The sequence below is a fragment of the Barbus barbus genome, assembly GCF_936440315.1.
Source record: "Barbus barbus genome assembly, chromosome: 25".
Lineage (NCBI taxonomy): Eukaryota > Metazoa > Chordata > Actinopteri > Cypriniformes > Cyprinidae > Barbus > Barbus barbus.
The window spans coordinates 11305636-11322502 of NC_136753.1; positions in this window are offsets into that span (position 1 = coordinate 11305636).

The window sequence follows — 16867 nt, forward strand, 5'->3', positions numbered from 1 at the left end:
ACTTAAGATTTACTCTTAAAATTGCATAAACCAACTTTTTCTCACTGAGAAAGAAGCTTTTCAGCATCTGCGCCCTTGCATTCTCTTCATTTGCTAAGTTGCACTAAACACAGCATTAGTGTTCTTAGAAGCTCTAAATAGTGATTTTTGTGCATTGAAGCTCTAACATGACTTGCTATTCAAAAAGCTTCAAAACATGAAAATCTGTCTTCTGCATTGCAAATAACATTACATTTCATGAGAAAGAAACAGCTTTCATGTACTTAAGATTTACTCTTAAAATTGCATAAACCAACTTTTTCTCACTGAGAAAGAAGCTTTTCAGCATCTGCGCCCTTGCATTCTCTTCATTTGCTTAGTTGCACTAAACACAGCATTAAGTGTTCTTAGAATCTCTAATCTAGTGATTTTCTGCATTGAAGCTCTAACATGACTTGATCTGCAAAAAGCTCCAAAATATGAAAATCTGTCTTCTACATTGCAAATAACATTACATTTCACGAGAAAGAAACATCTATCATATACTTAAGCTTTACTCTTAAAATTGCATAAGCCAACTTTCTCTCACTGAGAAAGAAGCTTTTCAGCATAGGTTGGCTTGTCATCTCTTCATTTGCTTATTTGCACTAAACAGAGCATTAGTGTTCTTAGAAGCTCTAAACAGTGATTTTGTGCATTGAAGCTCTAACATGACTTGCTATTCAAAAAGCTTCAAAACATGAAAATCTGTCTTCTGCATTGCAAATAACATTACATTTCATGAGAAAGAAACAGCTTTCATGTACTTAAGATTTTCTCTTAAAATTGCATAAACCAACTTTCTCTCACTGAGAAAGAAGCTTTTCAGCATCTTTGCCGTTGCATTCTCTTCATTTGCTAAGTTGCACTAAACACAGCATTAGTGTTCTTAGAAGCTCTAAATAGTGATTTTGTGCATTGAAGCTCTAACATGACTTGCTATTCAAAAAGCTTCAAAACATGAAAATCTGTCTTCTGCATTGCAAATAACATTACATTTCATGAGAAAGAAACAGCTTTCATGTACTTAAGATTTACTCTTAAAATTGCATAAACCAACTTTTTCTCACCTAGAAAGAAGCTTTTCAGCATTGCGCCCTTGCATTCTCTTCATTTGCTTAGTTGCACTAAACACAGCATTAAGTGTTCTTAGAATCTCTAATCTAGTGATTTTCTGCATTGAAACTTTAACATGACTTTCTCTGCAAAAATCTCCAAAACATGAAAATAGTTCTTCTGCATTGCAAATAACATTACATTTCATGAGAAAGAAACAGCTTTCATGTACTTGGTTGGTTGGTGTCCCAACTTTTTTGGAATCGGGTTTGTAACGTGTCCACAAAGAAAATGCAGAAGTCCGTGTCAGTGGAGAGTTTGATGGAGGAGCTGACGGGGGCAAGATAAACCATCAAAAGGATGCGGACACAACGGCGATTCTGCAGATGGATGAGTATTATTTTATGGATAATTATAATGTTAGGAATATTTTTTAATATTAATAATATTTTTATTATTAATATTAATTAGAGTGAGTTACCCGTTAGAATGGGAGATTATGATAGGAAAAATTGTCTTAGCCGAAGTTCAAGTGGATAGAGAGAATGTTTCGGGATACGAACTTACAGTCTGGGGAATGTCGTTGGATGTCCGATTAATGTCGGAGGAAGTTGTGGCCTAATGGTTAGAGAGTCGGACTCGTAATCCAAAGGTTGCAGGTTCGAGTCTTGGGCCGGCAGGGATTGTAGGTGGGGGAGTGAATGGGGAGTGAATGTCCAGCGCTTTCTCCACCCTCAATACCACGACTGAGGTACCCTTGAGCAAGGCACCGAACCCCCAACTGCTCCCCGTGCGCCGCAGCATAAATGGCTGCCCACTGCTCTGGGTGTGTGTTCACGGTGTGTGTGTGCACATTGGATGGGTTAAATGCAGAGCATGAATTCCGAGTATGGGTCACCATACTTTGCAGTATGTCACTTCACTTCATACAGAGTGGAGAAATAGACAAGAATAACATGCACTTTTGGAAGTGGTTAGATGATGTTAGTACAGATGAAATAAGGTATTATATGGAAAGGAAACCTAAAGTGAAGCTTAAAAGTAAAGTTAGAATAAGACATTGGCATGAGAACGAAATTGAAATATATGAAGAGAATAGCTTTATTGAAGAACGAAACGGTTAAATATTTTATTGGGCCGACTTACAGAACCAGCATGAATGAGGAAGTCGGGGGTGCTGGATATTTCGAACACCTGAGAATATTAATCCATGAAAAATAGGCCAGTGCAAACGTAGAGGAACAGTAAAGAGGAGTAAGAGAAGTAAAGAAAATGAAAAAATTAAAATAAAAAAGAGTGTAGAAGATTGGATAAAAACCAGCAGAATCCTTCACCCCGAAGTTGAATTCGTTTTACTAACAACAGTTAGAGACAGGCTGGTAGGTTCCCGAAAGACAGGTTATGCAGAAATGGAGTCTAGATCTGAGACATGGATCGACTTAAAGTTAAATAAAACATGTCTGTGGATTTGGAAGAAAAGAATGACACTTCCCAGAGTTAAGTTTAATTTCCAAGATTCAAGATTCAAGATTTGTATTCGTCACATACACAATTATACAGAGCATAACCAGCAGTGAAATGTAAGTCAGGCCCGCTCCAAGGACAGTGCAATTATATAGTATACAAATATTAAGAAAAAGAAAAGTAGAAAAAAGAAAAGAATAAAATAAAATAAAATAAAAGATAAGAATATAAATATAAACGTGCAGGTCAGTATGTTGTTGACTTAAATAGTAATGTGCAAAAGAATGTGCAAATAGTTGTACAGGGTATTTAAATAGCAGCAATATGAGGTAGGAAAAATTATGAATAGCTTATTGATATGGTGATATTTACATGGAGTAAAGTGATGTTATGACACAGAGTTAGAGTTTAGGAGCCTGATGGCCTGGGGGAAGAAGCTCCTCCTAAGTCTCTCAGTTTTTGCCATCAGGCTACGAAAGTGCTTACCAGATGGAAGCAAAGTGAATAGACGGTTACCAGGGTGATTGGAGTCCTTGATGATTTTGACAGCTCTATTTTTGTAGACCCTGAGATGCGCTCAGCTAAGCGCACAAATCTCTGTAGTGCTTTGCAGTCCTGATTGGAGCTGTTTCCATACCACACTGAGATGCACTGAGTCAATACACTTTCTATGGTCCCTGAATAGAAAGTTTTCAGGATTGCTGGTGAGACCCTGAATTTCCTCAACTGGTGGTACAGTCTTTGCCTGACTTTCTTAACCTGTGTTTGGATGTGTGTAGTCCAAGTCAGGCTCTCGGAGATGTTTATACCGAGGTACTACTTGAAGCTACTCACCCTCTCCACAGGGGTCCCACTGATCATAAGAGGAGTGTAGGGCCGCTGCTGTCTCTTCCTAAAGTCCATGATCAGCTCTTTAGTTTTGCTCACATTCAGAGAGAGACAGTTGTCCTGGCACCATGATGTGAGTCTCTCTACCTCATCCAAGTATGCGGTCTCATCATTGTTGGAAATGAGGCCCAGAAACACAGTAACATCAGCAAATTTGATAATAGATGTGGAGCTGTGAGAGGACACGCAGTCATGCGTGTAGAGAGAGTAGAGCAGGGGACTCAGGACACAGTCCTGTGGGGCTCCTACGTTCAGAGTGAGGGAGTTTGAGGTGAACTGGCCAACTTTCACCACTTGAGGTCTGCCGGTGAGGAAGTCTTGAATCCAGTCACAGAGTGAAGAGTTTAGGCTGAGGTCTGTGAGTTTAGAAGCCAGCTTGATGGGACTATAGTATTGAAAGCTGAGCTATAGTCAATGAATAGCAGCGTTACATAATTCCCATTGTTGCTGTCCATGTGTGTGAGGGAAGAGTGGAGGACGTGAGAGATGGCATCGTCAATAGATCTATTGGGGCGATTGGGGTCCAAAGTATAAGGTATGGAGAAGCAAATGTGGCTCTTTACAAGTCTCTCAAAAACCTTCATGACTATAGATGTGAGGGCAATAATCATTCAAGCAAGAGGGTTTATTGTTCTTTGGCACAGGGATAATGACAATTTTTTTAAATGAGGTGGGAACCACGGAGATAGCAAGGGACTCATTAAAGATAGAAGTGAACAAACCAGCGAGCTGATCAGCGCAGGACCTCAGAACACGGCCGGTTATCCCATCAGGTCCGGCTGCTTTCCTGACATTCACTTTCTTTAGCGCCCTCCGAACCTCATCCTCCGACACGGTGATTACAGGATTATCGCTGCTCTGCCTGCTGCTTCCTGATGCGCTGGACGGCAGAGTCGCACTGCTGCCGTTGCAATCGAAGCGGCCGTAGAAGATGTTTAACTCGTCGGCCAGCAACGGATCTGCTCTCACCTCTGCGGAGGATTAGTTTCCGAAGGCACAGATGGTCCTCAGTCCCTGCTACATCCGTCGAGAGTCCTTGAGCTGGAAATGAGACTCAATTCTCTCTCTGTATCAGTGTTTGGCGGCTCTTACTGCGTGTCGGAGCGCATAGCACGATGCTTTGTACTCGCTCGTATTCCCGGTCAGAAGAGCCTCATTGTAAGCCGCAGTGCGTTTGTTAACCGCGGCACGGATTGTTCTTTCTGCCCACGGTTTCTGGTTGGAGAATGTCCTTATAGTTATTGTTTCTGTAGCTTGCTCGGTTAGCGTGTTTACAAATCCTATTTAAAATAGGATATTGGGAAATAGATAACATAAAATGGGAAACAGACGTGTATTTAACCAAAATGGAAGTAAATAAAGCGTAGAAAATGGAAAAAGACATTAAGGAGCATTATGAGAATAAAGTGAAACTGTTAGATGAATGCGTGAGAAAAGAGCTCAGCAAAAGAAGACATGGGAAGAAATATTTTTATACGAAAACAGATTATAATGACTTTTCGTATGCAAATTTTTGTGATAAGGATGGTGAGGTGATGGATTGAAGTGATTTACTTAAAGGCACAGATCCTTTCACAAGAAATCAAACAACAGAGGTTTTAAATGTAAGAAGGAAATTATATATGAAAAGAGTAAACATTTATAGGATAAAGGATAAAGAAGGTGTTTTCAGACAAGGCCTAGTCTTCTTTGAAGATGCAGTGTATGGTATAACAGGGATAGAATGCGGAGAAATATTAAGAGAATGTGCTTCTGGACATGATTATATAACAATTAACCAGATGGCAGCGGTATTATGTTATATGAAAAATGGAATCATGCCGTTACCTTGGACATTTAAAAGAAACAAAATAGCTAACAGATACGAGATGAGTTTCGGAGCAGGAGGAGTTATCAGGATAGTAGACAGAAATATGAAGTGGAAAGTATTACACGGTCCCACGCAGATCGCAATAAATAGCATGATACGTTACAGGGTTCCTAAAGGGGGCAAAAATGTTCCACTAACAGGACTTGATGCTATAGCAATCGATGGTTTATCTCATTCAATCTAAAGAAAGGACTGGCAAGGACGACACTTATTATCTAGGTTTGGACTGGATGAAAGATAGTCTTTGTAATACGAGTATAGAAATTATAGGGGAACGAGTCAAAGGTGGTACGAGGCCCCAGGAGAATTTGTGAAAGAAGGCATTCAAGGGATCAAAAAGGCAGCAAATGCAGTATTAGATTTTGTTAAGAATGATATGTGGGCAAATTTAGTTAATTTCTTAGTCAACAGGAGTTGGTACGTGTTATACATACGGTTGACTTTATTAGCAGTTTATTGTTCATCATTGTGAAATGTTCATGCACTGCTTTAGGTTTGTGAGTGTGCTCAAAGACAATAGAAAAGAGTGACGAATTAGCAGTGCTAGAGAAGCTAACTGACTTCCAAGATAAGAAACAGAAACGGTTTAAAAAGCGAAGAAAGAGTATCTCAGAAGATCCTTTGTTGTAAGACAACAGTTACAGAAAGGAAAGACAACTATTAGGGCAAGAGTAACGAATAGTAACGAATTGCAGGAGTCGTGTGCATATAGAAAATATAGAGTGTATGCAACAGACAAAATACCACGCACACATTCAGGAGGGTGACCACCAATACTCCAACTCCAAATTTTAAGGCAAATTGAACAGAATCAAAAAACGTTTTTTTTGAAGAACCAATTTGTTCCTGATAAGACCAACAGAGATCTAAATTTGATAGGTTTGAGAAATGGCATCCAACTGGACAGACAATCAGACTACCAACGGAACAGCTGAAGTGAACGAAGAAATTCCTCCAGCAGGTTCAGAAACTGTAATTCAGGTTTGTGAAAGTGGGGTATATATTTTATGGGCTATAATCCAAGGAGCAAATAGAAATCTCTGGTGTCACACTTTTGTATTTATTTTACAGATGATTAGAATAATTTTGATGAAGAGAATAAGTAAAATTATTTTGGTCTGTAATTTAATTGTAGTCTCCGAAGGATGGAGCAAGATGCTTGGCATCAGGGGGATGATAGCATTGGTCATAACAAGCATATGTAAATTGAGCATTGATCTAACTGTGAAAATGACTGAAATAAATTTTGTTATGTGGTGTGACATGACGTTAATTTCAATTAATGCAATATACCTGATGGGAATATTGATAGTTAGATATGGAAAAGAAGCAAGTTTATGGGGATTTGTAGGATCTATAACTTTAAGTGCTTTTTATTAGGATGCTATTTATGTATGTATGCATAGTAGTTGAGAAACATTTTGTAGTACATTTTATTCTACTTGCCTCAAACCACTTATGGAAGCTCAAGTGCACCAACAGCACAACAGCTATCAAAAAAACATACTTTCGGTAAATGTACATGTGTATTATGATGTTATATTTATATGTTATATCCTGGGAGCAGCTGGAAACAGGTAATCTAGTTTTCACTGTACTGCACATCAACGGACATGATTTGCTGCTGACATGACCATATGCAATGCTCTTTTATCAGGTAAATTTTCATATCAATTTTTAAACCAAATCATAGAAGAAACTCTTTACAAAATGTTCCCATACTTTAATAATATCGACTATGGTGGCTTTTAACTTTGCTATAATTACTAAATTATACTATAGTATAGGCCTACTATTTGTATCAATGTCATGTAAGATATATGTTGTAATAATACAATAAGTACTCAGTATGTAGTGTAAAATATACTGCATCATATATTTTATGTTATTACAGTAAGGCAACTTGTTCTAAATCATAATAGTGTTGGCAAACACAGTACGTCATGCATACCACAATCTTAGAATAGTTGCGCATTACTTATGAAAGATTAATTACATTACTTATGGGCCATTACCCCCTTATTCCCCAATTGTTTCCGTTTACCTACATGTACGTTCAGTTTTAAGTTATGCTGATGCGGAAAATCGCGGTCTCTACATACATGTAATTTCAGAATAGGTTCTGTTCGGAACCGGTCAGACACAGCAGGTTAGTAGAATCACAAAGTGTTTATTAGTGAATCTTAGAATCCTAAGTACTGAGGAGTTCGTCTTCCTGAGAGGTGAGTGATCGTCAATGGGATACAGGAGACCCGTGAACAGGGATTAACTCAGTGTATGTCTTCTTGACAGGGATGCGGGTAGATGGATCATCCAGCATGCAAGGGAGTGCTCAGTGTCCCGTAATAAGTGTCCAGTGTCCGGAGTCCACAACAGTGTCCGTATTCTGGCGTCAGGATCTGAGGACGAGGGAGATGAAGAGGAGCAGAATAATAGGTAAGTTTCAACAGGTAAGTATCGTCAGGTAGTATACTCAGCTGTGAGTCTTGAGAGCGTCGGTCCTTGTGGTTTACAACAAGATCGGACACTGTTGTGATTGAGGAGAGTGCTTTTAAGAGTGTGGTGATTGTTAGCTGATGAGGTGCAGGTGCGGGTGATTAGAACTCTGGTGAAGTGGATCGTGGCAATTGGTTGGGAGGAGAGCCTGGCCGTTCTCTGACAGTACCCCCCTCTCCACGGTCCGCTCCTGAGGGCCGACCCCGGCGTCGTGGTGGTCTACCTCGTCCTCGAGGAGCAGGGCGATCAGGATGGCTGGAGTGAAATTAACTTAACAGAGCCGGGTCAAGTATATCATCCCTGGAAACCCATGCGCGTTCCTCGGGGCCGTACCCCTCCCAGTCGACTAGATATTCTAGTTGTCCACCACGACGCCGGGAATCCAAAATCTCCTGGACTTTATAGATGGCACCGTCGTCAATGATGAGAGGGAGAGGGGGTTCCTCGACCGGACCAGGCTCTGGGGAGACAGAAGGAAAATAAGGTTTGAGGAGTGAGACATGGAATGTGGGGTGGATCTTGTATTGTGCAGGTAGTTGCAGTTTGAAGGTTACCGGATTGACCTGTTCCAGAATGGTAAAGGGGCCAACGAATCTGGGACTAAGCTTGCGGCAAGGCAGGCGCAGCCTGACGTCCCGTGTGGAGAGCCATACCTTTTGTCCTGGATAGTAATCAGGTGGAGTCGAGCGACGAGCATCGGCGGAGATCTTCTGCCTGCACACTGCCTGCTGAAGATAGTGGTGAGCAGAGTCCCAGACTCCCTCGCTCTCCCGGAACCAGTGATCTACAGAGGGTATGTCAGAAGGTTCCCCAGACCATGGGAACAGGGGAGGCTGGTAACCGAGTATGCACTGGAAGGGAGTGAGACCAGTGGATCCTGGTCGAAGGGAGTTTTGGGCGTACTCGGCCCAGCCTAGGAACTGGCTCCAGGAGTTCTGGCGACCGTGACAGAAGGTTCTCAGGAATTTCCCTATTTCCTGGATTTTGCGTTCAGTCTGCCCGTTGGATTGAGGATGGTATCCAGAGGTTAAACTGACGGTCACACCTAGGAGAGAGAAGAATGCTTTCCATACCCGTGATATGAACTGTGGTCCTCTGTCGGAGACGATGTCTTCCGGGATTCCAAAGTAGCGGAAGACGTGGTTGAAGAGTAACTCGGCAGTTTGTATGGCAGTGGGTAGTCCTGGGAGAGGAAGGAGTCTACAGAATTTGGAGAAACGATCAATGATGACTAAAATGCAGGTATTTTTATCAGAGAGTGGTAAGTCAGTAATGAAATCTACTCCTAGGTGTGACCATGGACGATTTGGAATGGGTAGTGGTAACAGTTTGCCAGCAGGTAGATGGTGTGAGCTCTTGGATATAGCGCAGTCGGGGCAGCCCTGAACGAACCTTCTCACATCCCTTGCCATGTTTGGCCACCAGAAGCGATCGCTTAGCAGCGAGAGAGTTGCGTTGGCCCCTGGGTGGCCTGTACCAAGTGATGTATGAGAGGAGTGGATGAGAGGAGTGCGTTGAGTCCGGGGTACATACTGACGATTCGGGGGACAGCCCGGCGGATTGGCAGGAGGAGTATCGGAGACAACTGGAGGAGAGGTCCACACAATGGGGCTGGTAATAATGTTGGTAGGGAGGATCCCCTCGGGCTCATCTGAGACCTCTTCTTGTGAGTGAACCCGGGACAGGGCATCAGCCTTGATGTTACGAGGACCTGGACGGTAGGAAATCTTGAAATCAAATCTAGTGAAGAACAGCGCCCAACGCGCTTGGCGAGGATTGAGCCTCTTGGCATCTCGCAAGTACTCTAGATTTTTATGATCCGTGAAGATAGGAAGGGGTGTTTAGCTCCCTCCAACCAGTGTCTAAAGCTAATTTGATAGCTAGCAACTCACGGTTCCCGATGTCGTAATTCCTCTCCACCGGGCTGAGTTTTTTAGAAAAGAAGGCACATGGATGGAGTTTCGGAGGGGTCCCCTGCTGCTGTGAGAGGACCGCACCCACTCCAGTAGTAGAGGCATCCACCTCTACTGTGAAGGGTAAATCTGGCTCGGGATGGACTAGGAGTGGTGCGGTCGTAAAGGCCTCCTTAAGGCTTTGGTCGCATTATGGTCTCAATGGAGAGACTTTTTACCTCCCTTCAGGAGGTCAGTGAGGGGACTGGTTATGGTGCTGTAGTTACTGATGAAGCGACGATAAAAGTTAGAAAATCCTAAAAATCTCTGTAGTTCCTTGATTGTGGTTGGTTGTGGCCAAGAGGTGATGGCTTCCACCTTCCCCTTGTCCATGCGAATGCCACCATGACTGATGATGTATCCCAGGAAGTGAACGGTGGTTTGATGAAATTGGCATTTTTCGGCTTTCAGATACAACTGGAACTTTCGTAGTTGCTGGAGGACCTCCGCAACGTGTTGGCAATGTTCGGCCAGGCTCCGGGAGTAGATTAATATGTCATCAATGTAGACCAACACAAACCGGTGAAGGAACTCCCGGAGCACCTCATGCATAAACCCTTGGAACACTGAAGGGGCGTTGACAAGGCCATAGGGTATGACCCGATATTCGTAGTGGCCAGTAGGGGTCACAAAAGCGGTTTTCCATTCATCCCCCTCCCTGATGCGAATGAGGTTATACGCGCTGCGGAGGTCCATCCTTTTTGGCCACAAAGAAAAATCTGGAAGCAGCAGGGGACGTGGATGGTACTATATAGCCTTGCTAGAGGGCTTCCTCGATGTAACTCCTCCATGGCCTTCTGTTCAGGTAGTGAGAGGGGGTAGATTTTCCCTCGTGGTACAGACTCACCCGGAACCAGGTCAATTGCACAGTCCCATGGCCGATGAGGTGGAAGTCTGGCAGCTCTCTTGGGGCAGAAAACGTCACTGTATGAAGAATACTCAGAAGGGATATCCACGGATAGTTGATCCACGGGACTCTCGATAGTGGTGGCTTGTAGGGGAAGTGAAACTGGTTCCCGACGAGCAGGTCGAGGTAGGTACGGGAAACAGGAAGAACCCCATTTTAGCACATCGCCAGACTTCCATGATAATATTGGATTATGTCTCACCAGCCAGGGCAGACCCAAGATGACATCAACAGTTGCCTCTTCCAGTACCAACAGGTGGATGAATTCTTGATGGAGTTGCCCTACACGGAGCTGCAACGGTCCAACACAATTCTCAACTAGATTGGGAGTGAGTGGCATACCTGCTATGGTTTGGATCTGGTAAGTGGTCTTGGTCGAGGAGGTCGGGAGGTGGAGCCTTCGACAGAGATCCCCGGAGATGAAGTTCCCTGCAGAGCCGGAGTCGAGTAGGATGGAAACTGGTAGTAGAGTGGAGTCTATTATCAGATGTGCACTGGAAGTTAAAGGATTCATCTTAGGAAAGTTAGGTTGGATGCCACTCACCGCAAGTCTAGTAGGACGTTGTGAGCATGAGGAGATTAGGTGGTCTGGGTTACCACAGTACAGACATAGTCTGTTAGCGATTCTTCTTTGTCGTTCAGAAGGGGACAAGCGAAACATGTCTGTCTGCATGGGTTCAGGTGAGTTTCTGGCCTCTGGCTGGGAAGTCGGAGGAGTAGCAATGGCAGATGTTGAGGGAGTATCAGAAATACATGCCTTCATACGGTTAGAGCAGCGGATGGCGAGCTGAATAAACTTCTCGAGCCCATAAACTTCAACCGGGGGTTTAAACCTTGTCGGAAGGCGGTAATTAGTGCAGGCTCATTCCAACCGCTCGCGGCTGCCAGGGTGCGGAACTTCAGAGCGTGTTGATGGATAGTCGATGAGCCTTGACGTAACTTGTATAACTGTTCGCCTACCGATGAATCCCGCGGTGAGCTGCTAAATACTTCCCTGAAGTGGGCGAGAAATTGGGCATAGGAATGCGTTGCGGGACCGGCTTGGCTCAGGATCGTCTCGGCCCAACTGAGGGCTGGTCCCTTGAGTGAAGTGATTACAAATGCAATTTTAGCTTGATCGGAGGTGAACATCTGAGGATGTAGATCAATAGTTAGAGAGCACTGTAACAGAAAGCCATTGCACTCCTCGGGATCACCTGAGAATGGCGCTGGTCGGGCCATGGGACTGGCGAACATGATCGGCGAAGAAGAGCTGGATGCGGAAGTGGCTGGAGAGGGTGCAGGAGCTGGTGCGGGAGGAGAAGCTGGATGAGTGAGGATCCTTTTGAGTGTGTCGACGAGTTCCTGGAAGGGATCAGCCGTACTCATGATGTTGCTGTCCTGGTCCGATCTTCTGTTAGGAACCGGTCAGACACAGCAGGTCAGTAGAATCACAAAGTGTTTATTAGTGAATCTTAGAATCCTAAGTACTGAGGGGTTCGTCTTCCTGAGAGGTGAGTGATCGTCAATGGGATACAGGAGACCCGTGAACAGGGATTAACTCAGTGTATGTCTTCTTGACAGGGATGCGGGTAGATGGATCATCCAGCGTGCAAGGGAGTGCTCAGTGTCCCGTAATAAGTGTCCAGTGTCCGGAGTCCACAACAGTGTCCGTATTCTGGCGTCAGGATCTGAGGATGAGGGAGATGAAGAGGAGCAGAATAATAGGTAAGTTTCAACAGGTAAGTATCGTCAGGTAGTATACTCAGCTGTGAGTCTTGAGAGCGTCGGTCCTTGTGGTTTACAACAAGATCGGACACTGTTGTGATTGAGGAGAGTGCTTTTAAGAGTGTGGTGATTGTTAGCTGATGAGGTGCAGGTGCGGGTGATGAGAACTCTGGTGAAGTGGATCGTGGCAATTGATTGGGAGGAGAGCCTGGCCGTTCTCTGACAGGTTCCCTTTAGTTATAAAATACTTACAGTATAAATGCTTTATAATTCCGCAGGGTATTACCCCCTTATTCCCCAAACGTTGCATATTGTTCTCTTATACCTATGAGTAGGTACTGTGGAGGTACTCTATAGTTACAAATAAGTATGCTGTAAATTCTGTTTAATTACGCGGTACATTGCAGGCTGTAATCTAAAGCGTTACCGATACATCTTTAAGACATTAACTTGTAAGCACAAAACACAAGATACTTCTCTTTTCAATATAAATAAGACTAATGTAAACTAATCTAACATGAAAACACACATTCACACAAGTTGCAGAAAGAAAGAAAGTGAGGAAAGGATGAGTTTAGTGAATGAAAATGAGAAATCCCAAGTTTATAGCAACGTGCAATTGCATAGACCTGAACAAGCATCAATCACTTATTTAACCCTCACATTGAGTTTTCAATGAGGCTAAAATTTATATTAAATACACCATCTGAGCTAAAATCTGGAGGTTACTTAAGGGATTCCCTTTTGTTGTTGTCTTTGCAGAAAGAGGGTTTCCCAAGGTTGCTGATTGGCTGAACGTCAGTGGTCATTAGTAGTGAAGTCTTGGGCGTTGGCTGAAGATGCTTTCGAAGTCAGTTGCTGGTTGAAGTTTGAAGCGGGTGCAGTCGGAGCTGGAATTTGCGGCAAACTTAACTTTTGAACATGAAACTCAATGGAAGGAAAGGAAACTAAAGTAAAATAAAGAAAGGATGTAAGGGTTTTTCTTCTCATCGTGGTGTTAAGTAGCAGCTGGCATGTAAGCCAGAGCACGCTCAAAGAGCGCTAAAAAGCAGCATCAAAACGCGGTTGGCAAAAGGCAAAAGCAAAAAGCTAGAAGAGAGAAGAGGGGGGTTTGATGGTGTTCTGAGTTTTTAAACTCGGCTTTTGGACATATCCCAACTGGTGTGTTGACCAATTAGATATTATCTTAGCTCTGTTTCACCTCCCCATCCATAAATCAACATGTCTTGTCAGTCACATGGTCCGAACTTTACACGCTCTTGCAAAGTATACTTTTGGATGTGATTTCTATAACCAGAATATGATACATTTGACAAAGAATTAGTTGAAAGAAGCGTGTCAAGCTAGAATTTTCACACACATACATACCAATTATGAATATAAACCTTAAGCTATTCAATAGTTATTAAAAAGACATACACAATGAGTGAATACGACACAATGAGTGAATACGACATGATAGTCAAATGTGTGGGTTACATACATAATATGGAGTTATGCATAGACATCATTAGTTGCTCATAAGTCTTTTAAAATGATTTTAGGTGCAGTCTCTGTGCCATTCTGTGGATGTGAGAATGTGTTCTGTGAACAAAGGAATTTCAATCTGGTCTGTGTCTTGGGTGGGGGAACCCACCTAACGAAGTCTCTCAGACAAACAAATATAATAATAATTTGTATATCTCTTTTCTTAGTCTGACATGATTGACACTGTACACCTTACAGTTGGACAGCTCACCAGGGGGGCTGCGAAGGTGACAGCTGCTCAAAACTTATCTCTATTAAACTGATCTCAGCGTTGGATGAGATGCTAAAATTTGGATTTCGTTTTCAAATGTACGGAGGTTATGAAGAATGAAGGAGCGTTGGATTACAATCAAATTCGTAAGGATGATTCGTCTTTTTGACAAGATTGTGTATTTCATTCACTTAGAATCGACTGATGGTTCTTACTGGTCCCTACAAATGTGAAAAGTGAAGAGGAAAGAAAACAGGAGAGAACAGGAGAGAACAGGAGAGAAGGGAAGGAGACAGTAGATTAAGTGGATCGGGTCCACTAGCAAGCTGTTATGCTGTTATGTTTTAGTTGCTGCACAACTAATCAAGAAAAAATTAATTTTGAGTGAAAGAGAGTTGTCTCTCTAATTTATTTGAACTCGTAGTGACCCACATGAAAAATACTATAGTAAATTTACTATAGAAAATGTAGTAACATTTCTCTAGTAAATACTACAGTATTTTTGAACCATACTATAGTAAAGGTACTACAGTAAATTGTACTTAAGTAAACTTACGAATGGTAATTTGCTGTGGTAATTCTACTATAGTAATATAGACAAATTACTTTAGCCATTACTGTAGTAAATTTTCTAACACTCCAGTATAGGATACTACAACATATACTAATATAACAGAGACAACTTCCTATAAATGTACAACACCAAACAACATCTTAAGAAGTAATTTTTTTTTTTTTTTGGCTGTGATTTCTAGCGATTATCATCAATTTGATTTCACAGATACTATTTAACTGTCACCGTCCTGTATACGGGACACCTAATTTTACTTCAATATATTACCATTTAATCCTAATCTAATCATGACAAACTATATATCATTGGAAAGGTCCAAGACTCCTAAATAGATATTTTACCACTGTTTGTTGTTAAAATTTATGTAGGAGCAGTAATAGATTAATTTATGACAAGAGCGCACCTCAAAACATATACACCATAATAGGAGCTCTGACCTTTGACACAAAAATTCTATTCGTTTCCTTTTTTTCCTATCACATGTTTTAGTAATCATCATATACTAAATATCATTTGAAAGCATAAAATCTCAAAATTCATCTTGTGAAAACCGTTTTGAAATTGCATATTGTGTCACCATAGAAATGGTACTTTAAAATCTTTTAGCGGGCTCCTCCCCCTTAGTGGGAGGTGTCATACTCCAAATACGTATATTACGGTCTTATAGAATAAAAACTTTTTATAATCTTGACAAAATACATATCATCGGAAAGGTCTGAGTCGCAAGATTCCATATTTGGTGGTTATTTTGTGGTAGGAGTAAGAGTGAGAGAGAAATACATTTGTGACAGAAAGTGCATAAAAAACATCTGTGGCAGAAAAGTGCATAAAATAATTTAATGGCACCTGGTGGTTGTTTGTGGTATAACGCCTAAACAAAATTGCATAGTAACCTCAATTATTTTTATATCAACTTCAAATTTGGAACACAACTTATTCAGACATATGGCTTTAATTTTATGCCAAATTTTGGATTAAAATATTTTGTAAAATATTTATTTTATATAATATATGGTAATAATAGTACCATACATGTTATTTACAGTAAACTTTTATAACTTTTTTTTACTGTCAGTTTTTTAAATTATTTCACTTCTACACTTGGGGGTGGTGATGGCGCAGTGGATAAGACACATGCCTTTGGTGTGAGAGACCCGGGTTCGAATCCACTGTGAGACACCAGTGTGTCCCTGAGCAAGACACTTAACCCCTAGTTGCTCCAGAGGCGTGCGACCTCTGACATATATAGCAATTGTAAGTCGCTTTGGATAAAAGCGTCAGCTAAATGAATAAATGTAAATGTAAAATGTCTACATTAATCTGCTGATTGTCTTCTTTTAAAGGAGACCAACCTTAGGTCTGTATTCAAAAGCATTCATGAATTATAACAATTTAACTTTAAATAGTTGTAACGGTATGCTTTCCCCGGCAGACAGGCGGACACGGGATACAAAACAAAAATCCAACTTTATTAAAAGAAACAGAAGAAAACTCCAAGTAAGTAGCATTAAAGTAACTTCAAGACAAGACAGGGACAAAGACTAAACTGAATGCTTATAAAGGAAACGGAAACAATAGACCAAACTAGATAATTAATTAAACACAGGTGACAGGACTAAATGCTGATTATGAATTAACTAAATCAGAACAGGAACTACCAAATAAGGTCAAAACAGAACTGAACAGAAACAGACACGTAACAATAGTGCACTTTCAAGTCTTTTTTTCAAAAAGGGGGGGTGACAGTTAAGAGGTTAAACTAAACTGAGCTAGACAATAACATCTCTGAATTCAATAATGAAATGCCTTTAACTGAAAATTGAGTGTTTAATCTTATTATTATACATACTGACACTCTATCCTCCAATTTGATACTGTTAAGTGCTTTGACACAATCTGTATTGTTAAAAGCGCTATATAAATAAAGGTGACTTGACTTGACAACTGTGTTGTTTAACTTTTGCCTGACATTGCTGTCAAGCAGATATGGGAGTGGCCTTGGCACAAGCTGAAAAAACACACACACAATTTAATTTATTACTGGTAAATGCACTTTTTTTGTGTTTGAATTACAATTGTTATTGACTCTTACTTGTTGTATCCTAAGTCTTTCTTGTATAACTGGAGTGCCTTTTGATGACTGAACCCCATTCACTGAATGTTTTCAGGCCCATGTCTCTAATGATGCAGACAAGCA